This window comes from Nelumbo lutea, chromosome 6 (assembly GCF_056320005.1).
Source record: "Nelumbo lutea isolate HS-2025 chromosome 6, American lotus-T2T, whole genome shotgun sequence".
Classification (NCBI taxonomy): Eukaryota; Viridiplantae; Streptophyta; class Magnoliopsida; order Proteales; family Nelumbonaceae; genus Nelumbo; species Nelumbo lutea.
The window spans coordinates 33,185,667-33,193,827 of record NC_142689.1 but is presented as its reverse complement, the minus strand read 5'-3'; positions in this window follow the sequence as shown (position 1 = coordinate 33,193,827).

Here is an 8,161-nt window from a genome sequence, read left to right as displayed (position 1 = left end):
GTTTGGATACTAGGTCGAATGGTTTGACCGTTTGAACTGAACAGTCGACCCATTCTAACAAAAAATAAAAAATAAATAAAAAAATGGTCAGAACCATTTAAACTGTTCAAACGGTTAACCGCTTGATTCACCGGTTTGCTGACCAAAATCAACGGTTCTTGGAGAAAATCCGGTTTTGGGGAAAAATGGAACCAGTCACTTGACGGTCCTGACCAGTTCCCGGTTTTTCCAATCCGACCATCCGGTCCGGTCCAGTTTTGAGAACCATGGCCCCAACGGCCGAAGTTTTTCCCCTTAGTCCTCATGAATTAAGATGATAGATCCTTCCTTCAAAAAGTTTTACACTTAAATTATATTCCTACAAAAAAAATATTTAGGTTAAGAGCAAATTACAAAACTAAAATCAATTATACTAATGTCAATTTTATTTTATACGCTCTCATATTAGCCAAATGATTTTCTACGAGACAACTTATTAATTTCAATTTTATATCATTGCCCTCCTCATTGTTATAGTATTTTCCTTTCTTTTTTATTTTTTGACATGGAAACAATAATTTGGAGATGAGCTAAGCCATGTATAAAGTTGCACAAGACATGAAGAGATTTTACAAAAAGAGGAAAGGAGAATTAATCCAAGCACAACACAATACAAACTTAATCAATACTGATGAAGGAGAATTCGGCTCTCCAATGACAACTTGCCACTTGGCACTTTCAAGCCAAGTTGGATATACTTTGGATACACCTTGGAGGGGTCCCTCGCATCCTGGGTGACCCGAAGCTGCATCAGGTCAAACCTAGCAACTTGACTAGGACCGATCTAGGGGCCTCGGCATAGAAAGCTAACTTAATAGCAATCAAGCTTGGTACCTCAACCTTAAGGGTGACCATCTCCCAAGACCTGACTGGCCCGATTGGGATCAATGGCCGACCTGATAAATATGAATACCGATCTACTTAGGAGTGAGTTATTGTCCCCGACTTCTCTGTGATCATGATGCTTGACCGCTAGGTCCGCCTCTCCACATCGTCTACTTTGGGGTTGATTGGATGAATGTTATCCCTTCACGTGGATCACATATTTCGGTCGAGAGATTACACTTAGACATGGTTGACTTGGCTTCTGGAGATCTCAAACATGTTACACAAAGCTCCCAGTTCCTTACGCCTATATAAAGGTATCCCCTCTCTCACTAAAGGTATGCGTGATTTAGCTCTCAAAAATATTTTAGCTCTTGCTTTCTAAATCACCATACACTCATCAATGACTTCAGCATTGGAGTGTCATCACCAGGAAAGCATTCCTGACACTAATTACTTCTTTCTTGTAGTTTGGCCAAGCAACCTACTCAGTCTAGCATCCGAATTGTATTCCAACAAGGAGCATTAGATCGTGCATCACCAATTGGTGTTGTATATGGGAACTGAAACTAAAAGCCAAGTTCTCATATCCTTTGCGATATCACCAATGGCATCTTCAAGCTACACTAATAACAATACCGACAATGTCCTAGTTCACAGCATTGCACCAAGGGGTAGAACCAGCCCGTGACGAGCACTAAGAACCCAATGGTTATGATCAGGCAGATCAACATTCCCCTCACTTTGCCAAGCACTACAACTTCTTCGGGGATGAACCTCTCTCTACCCTCATTAAATGTGCCTCTCCCAACAGTCGAGTCGTCAATGGTTCCCACCGGGATCAGTGGCCAACAATTTTATGAGTTGATGCAATACGTCCTATGCATTTTCATACACAAACATGGAAAGGTCATTGGGAAGCAATGGTCATAATGCTCCACCAGTTCGGACCCAGCACGCCAATGCCACAAGCACCTTACTAGCAACAATAGTAGTTCATCAGCCCTTTCCCCACTCCAGCGGTGAATGAGAATTTGAACCAACTCCCCGGTGACCAAAATCAAAACCAGGAATGCAATCAATAGTGCATGCAGAACTTAGAAGCTTGGGATTCCACAGCATCTGAGGGAACCAATTGAGCTAGCTTCACTATTGACCCCGCCAATACTAATACAGTAGAGGGGTCTTGAAGGATATGTCGCAAATGCTCTCGATGCAACGTGGGAAGAACACGGTTCACCCCAAATGAGGATAAGGACATGAAGAAGGGGGAGGTGGTCACCACTTCCTCTACATTGATCGTCACTCGAGTATCACCTTTGGTGACCAAGATCCTTGCGGCACCCCTTCCCAAGAGACTTCAAGGCCCCCAACCTCGAGTCCTACGATGGCACCACCAATCTAGACAACCATGTCGACTATTTTCAAGCTTGTGCATGGCATTTCCTACCAATTTCCAAGGCATAGCTTGGTTGAGATATTCAAGGTTAGCAGCAGGACCGATCAAGACTTGGAACCTGTTCACAACGCACTTTGTGATGTGCAAACGATGCCCAAATTCACAAACCTACCTCTTGAATGTGGTCCAACGGGGTGATGAGTCACTCAGGAACTACATCGAAAGGTTTAATTTGGAGTGGCTTCAAATGCCGAACCTCAATCCTATAGTCCATATCACCGCGACAGTCAATGGCATCTAACATTGAAAGTTGCATTGGGAGGTCAAGTTGAACCCCCCACTTCAATGGAATAGTTCATTGACCAAGTAACCAAGTTCACCAAGGAAAAAGAAGCGATCAGATCCTAGGCTAACCTAGGTGAAAAGAGGAAGAGAATGTAGGATGACCAGAGTAGTAATAAGCAAAGAAAGAGAAGCAAGTCATTGCGAAGATGCAACAGGTCACTATCCAGGTGTAGTAGATCTCCCTGTTGTAGGAGCAAAACTCGTTGGCATAGTAATAGGAGTTTGGGCCGATGTTCCCAAGATCTACCCTTCTAGACCTGAAACTACACCCCCTTGAATGCAAAAAAGAGGGGAAATATTGATGGAGATCAAGTCAGTGGAATATGTGAAGGGGCCACCTTGTATGAAGGGAGATATTGCCAACCGCAACAACGATATACAGTGTCACTTACACTAGGACACCGGGCACGACACGGAGAACTGTCGTGACCTCAAGTACAAGATCGGGGAGCTGATCAAGAGAGGTTACTTGAAGTAGTTTATTAAATAGGCTGATTGAGACTAGCCAGTTGAGTAGCTGAGGAGAGAAGATGTCCCGCCGAGGAAAGCTGTTGATGTTGATTACAACTCAAAAACGTATAGAATTTCTTCTAGACGAACATAGTCAATCACTTTGGACTCCTACGTGTGTTGATCTGTTGATCTCTAACAATGATAAACAATTCAAAGACATTAAGTTACAGAACTAGTGCACCGAGATGGGGATCCAATAGAATTTCATCGTAGTATCTCTCCCACAGGCAGACAGTCAGGTCAAAGAGACCAACAGGGAAATACTATATGACCATCGTGGTATCGCTTTGGCTTTCTCGATCTAAACGGTTATGTGTAGATGATTTGCCCCAGTGTTTTATGGGCTTACTGCATGACCATAAAGACAACAATGGGTGAGACTCCGTTCAACCTCATGTACAAGATTGAGATTGTCATCCCCACTGATATAAAGGTGCCAACCATTCGTGACCAGGATTATATCTGAATTGTGACTTATTAGCAACGTGTAGCTCGGTACAATAATGCGAGAGTCAAATGACACCAATCCCGAGTTGGCGACCTGGTACTCTAGAAGGTTATGATACCTGAGTCCAGCGTCAGAAAGCTATGTCGCAACTAGGAAAGACCCTATTGAGTATGCAGGATAATCCATATAGGAAAGTAGGAACTCGAAACTCTAGAAGGGAGGTAGGTCCCCCACACATGCAATGTTAAGAACTTCAAAAGAAATGATGTGTGAGGACTTTCTAAGTTTCGAACTGCATACGACCAAATTAGTAGTTTCCCAAGCTTGGCATCCCACTTCAGTGACCTGGTCAAATCATCCTCAACTTTAAGGCAATAATTCAAGACAAAGGGAATGCGAAAATCGCTTTTAACTCTAAGACCCCCTTAAGCCGACTTTGATACAGATCGGTCGATCTCATTATAAATATTTCAGCCATAGTCAAAATCTCAAGAGAAGGCCAAACTAATCTCAGCTTTGAGGCCCTCTTAAGCCGATCTCGACATAGGCTGAGCCTACTCTAAGCAGTTCATTTTATGTTTTTACTTGGACAAAATTTCAAAGAGGGTGGTTCGCTCTTTGCGTCTCGGCCCCCAGGCAGTTCGATTTATATGTTTAGAACTTAGCCATTTTCTCTAAGATAAAGAAACACAACAAATGGAAAAAAATATTCCATTAATCAAATGAAACAACTTACAAAAAAAAAGGAAAAATGAGCTGTTCAAATTTTTTCGAGCATGCAGGCTCGGGATAAATCCAGTTAGAAGGAAAATATAGGCAACTACTCCCTAACGCCCTCGTTGTCATTGGCCGAGGATGAAGTCAACATGAAGACTTGGTCTCTTTCTCTATACAAGAGGTAAAATTACATCATCGATCACTCACCAACTCTATTTTCATTTAGTAGAATGCAAAGAGTTGCGAGATCCATGGAATACCAAAAGGTTACGAGGCCCATGGCCTCAACGTGCAAGGTCGTATAATGAAATACAACTACTGTGTAGCATTGAGATCTCGTGACATCCTGATAACTTGCAAGGTAAGATGGGTTGCGACGCCAACCTTGCAAACTTGATCTTTGCACCTTTGCAAGGTTCCAATATGTTTGTAGTCCCCACCTCCACATGAGAAGGGAAATCTAATAAATCTCCCCCTCTTGACTCATCAGTAGGACTGAGCGATTTCTAAACTTGTTGATCTTCTACATATTTTGTATTTTTCTTTCTATAGCGTCTTAGTTATCATATTTAAACCATTCTTGTTGATATGAATCTTTTCCAGATGCAAGTTCCAAAACATCCCTTACCCAATGATATTTAATTTTAATGTGCTTGGACTTCGAATGAAAGCTACAAGTAGATGTCACTCTAATTATCACAGTAGACAATATGTTTTTTTCTATTTCAGCCCAAGTTCTTGTATGAATCTCTTCATCCACATCTCCTTGTAAGATTATGTTATTGCAATGAACTCTACCTTTATTGTTGACAGAGCGACACACTTATGCAATTTGTGTTAGACAGTTTTGTATGCCCTTAGCTTCAATCAAAATGATGTACTTTATGAGTTTATTGTAAATGAATAAAAGTGCATATTTGATTCATGTTCCCTTGGTATGTTTCTGTGTAATACCCTTAAACTAGACACTTAATGAGACTTGGGTTAGTTTAGAATGTTCACAGCCAGTGGGTCGGTCTGAGGAGATCTATCCTGACAAGGCTGACACTGTTGTGCCACCAAGTCGGTTGGGGTAGCTTGTCTCAGCTACCGGGGTGAGACCCTATGCACATACAATGTAGGATTAATTGAACATTTGAACCGGACCAGATTTCTAGTATTGCCCTGGACCTTAGAGATTGATGGGCAAAAACTAGAAAGTTACACCCGACCCCTAGACTCGATTATGATACTGCACTAAGTGTCGGATTGGGCTGTCTTTGATGTACCAATCAGTGAGATCCTTAGCGGGGGTCAAAACCTGGGTATGTTGGGACAGTCTGAGAATTCATCTGAGTGGGTGATCATAGTGACAGGATCAGCCCCTTTGCCGGACAAAGGTAATGATCGGGGATGCACTCTCACTGATGGAAACCAAGACTGCCGACAGCCGATTTCAATCGTTGAGATTTGTTTTGCAAAATATATTTTATATGAGATATAAAAGTATATATATTATTGTTTCTAAAAGGTTTGTAAAAGGTTTTAATTCCCGGGATCCATATAAGCAGAGAGTGCAGCACTGTTCCTTGCAGCCGAGGGAGAGGTCCTCTCTTGTCAGGTAGTGTATGATCATTATGGGCTGAGAGGTTAAGTGTAAGACCATTGAGGATAATACCCGATGGGCTAATCTTGCATCTGCCCACAGTCCTTGGGTGTTACAAGGTGGCTTGGCCCAGGAACCACTTAGGGTAAGTGTTGGGCCCATAGAGCCCATAAGATGGGTTTCAGGGGGTGCACTATCCATAACAGTGTATTTGGCCAGCCTTTTAACAAAGGCTGGGCCGAACCCATGTGACTGATGTATAGATCAATGTTTGGGTTCCACGCCATACAATGAAGCCCAACTGGGCAGCAATTTGGAAGGCTAAGTGAATACATAACCATAAATGAGCATTAAGCCCATTTTGGATTAGGCTAATTTGATTAGTCACTTAAAGGGGCGAATTCTGAGATGGATCAGCTGAAAGGATTGGGCCCAGACCCTATCCACTTAGAGAGTCCAAGATCTAAATAAGATTTAGATCTGGAATCCTCCTAATTAAATTAGGAGATGGCTGATCTGATCTGCAGATAAGATAAGGGTTATCCCTTATCACTTAAAGGGACTTCTAATCCAAATATGATTTGGGTTAGCAACTCCTAATGGGATTAGGAGCTGATCCCTTTAAGATTATAAAAGGAGAAGGGGGCGGCAGCCTTTAGACATGCAAGACACACATCATTGTCTTCAGAGTTGAGATTACCAGAAGAGAGAATTCTGCACTCTGCAAATACTCTCTTGCCGCCTCTTTCCTGCAGTCGTCGCCTACAGCAGTTCGATCTCCAGTTCTTGGGAGAAATCAAGATTTGATCTTGATACCAATCTTTTGGAGAAAAGATTGGTGGGAGTTGTATTCACAAGCCGTCCAGTTGATTTTTGCGAAGGGTCAGGTTCTTTTGGAAGAACACTGCTGATTCTGCTCCACCCTGCACTGCGCCATTTTCAGTGGGAGCAGATTTTGGATCATTCCTTGGGCGTGAACACCTCCATTGGGAGATACTACTTCTCTGTATCAAGTATTATCTCTCACTACTCCTTTTGGTTCAGATCTGGTTCAGTTTATGGTTCAAGAATTATCCTTGAAAATATGATTTTCTAAATGGGGAATTCGATTCCCAGTTGAAGGGAGAGAAAAAATTTTTGAAATTCGCCCCCTTATTCCACAATCTTTGGGCGTCCATGTGATGGATTTTCTATCCCTTCAATTTGGACTACCATGAGATCACTTTCTTGCAAAGGTAAATAAATTATTCGATGTAGACCATTTAGAATCATCAAATCTCCTGCCATGCCTGCATTTGTAATCCCTTTCAACATAGACTTGTCTTTTCCAAAGCTCAAACACCTTTGGAAGAGCCCCATAAATACATGAAAACCTATTTCATTACAGTCCAATATTTCCTACCTAACAACTTCAACTGCATGTGCGAGATTCGACCTCTTATAGACCATGACATACATTAAACTACCAACTGCTAAGGCATTGGGAATTTTCCTCATTTCTTCCTTTTCCTTCTTAGTGGTAGGGCATTGCTTGGAGCTTAGTTTGAAATGCCATGCCAAAGGAGTCCCAGCTTTGTCCATGTTGAATCTTATAAGAACATTTTCGATGTATATGTTTAGTGACAACCACAACTTTTTCACCTTAATGTCACATGAGGGTCTCAAGTTTTTCATCACAAAGGCTTTGCTCAATTCCCTTTTTAACATGTCAATCTTGTTTGTGTCTAGTTCAACAATCAGCGTGTCATTCACATAAAGTAAAAAAAAATGACAAGTCATCATCGAAAACCTCTTCAAAAACACTTCTGAAATAATCAAACTTCTTGTACTCTTTGTGAAACAGATATTCCTTTCACTTGGCTTTGAATCCTCCTGGTTGTTCCATATCTTCTTCCAAATTACCATAGAAAAAGGCTATCTTGACATCAAAGTGTTCAACTTCAAAATCCAATCCGATTTCAACTAGGTGATTGCAAACTTCGATTGTTATAAACTTGTAAGGTCGGGTGGAATGCTCCAAGTCTAACTAGCTGGATTGAAAACTCTATTTTGTAATATTTTGGATGATAGTTAATGAATAGTTCTTTTACCTATCGAATAAAAACATTATTAACGTCCACTATCACAAGAAAACACAAAGGATTTCTTATCAGGTGTTAGCACTTAGATAACCCGTCTCAGCAAATTTAGTCATGATAAGAAAATACAAAGGCGGTAATAATGTTGGAAAGAATCTTTGACCTTTTAGGGAAAGACTCAACTTTCCAGTTCAGATCTGCTCCCACCATAC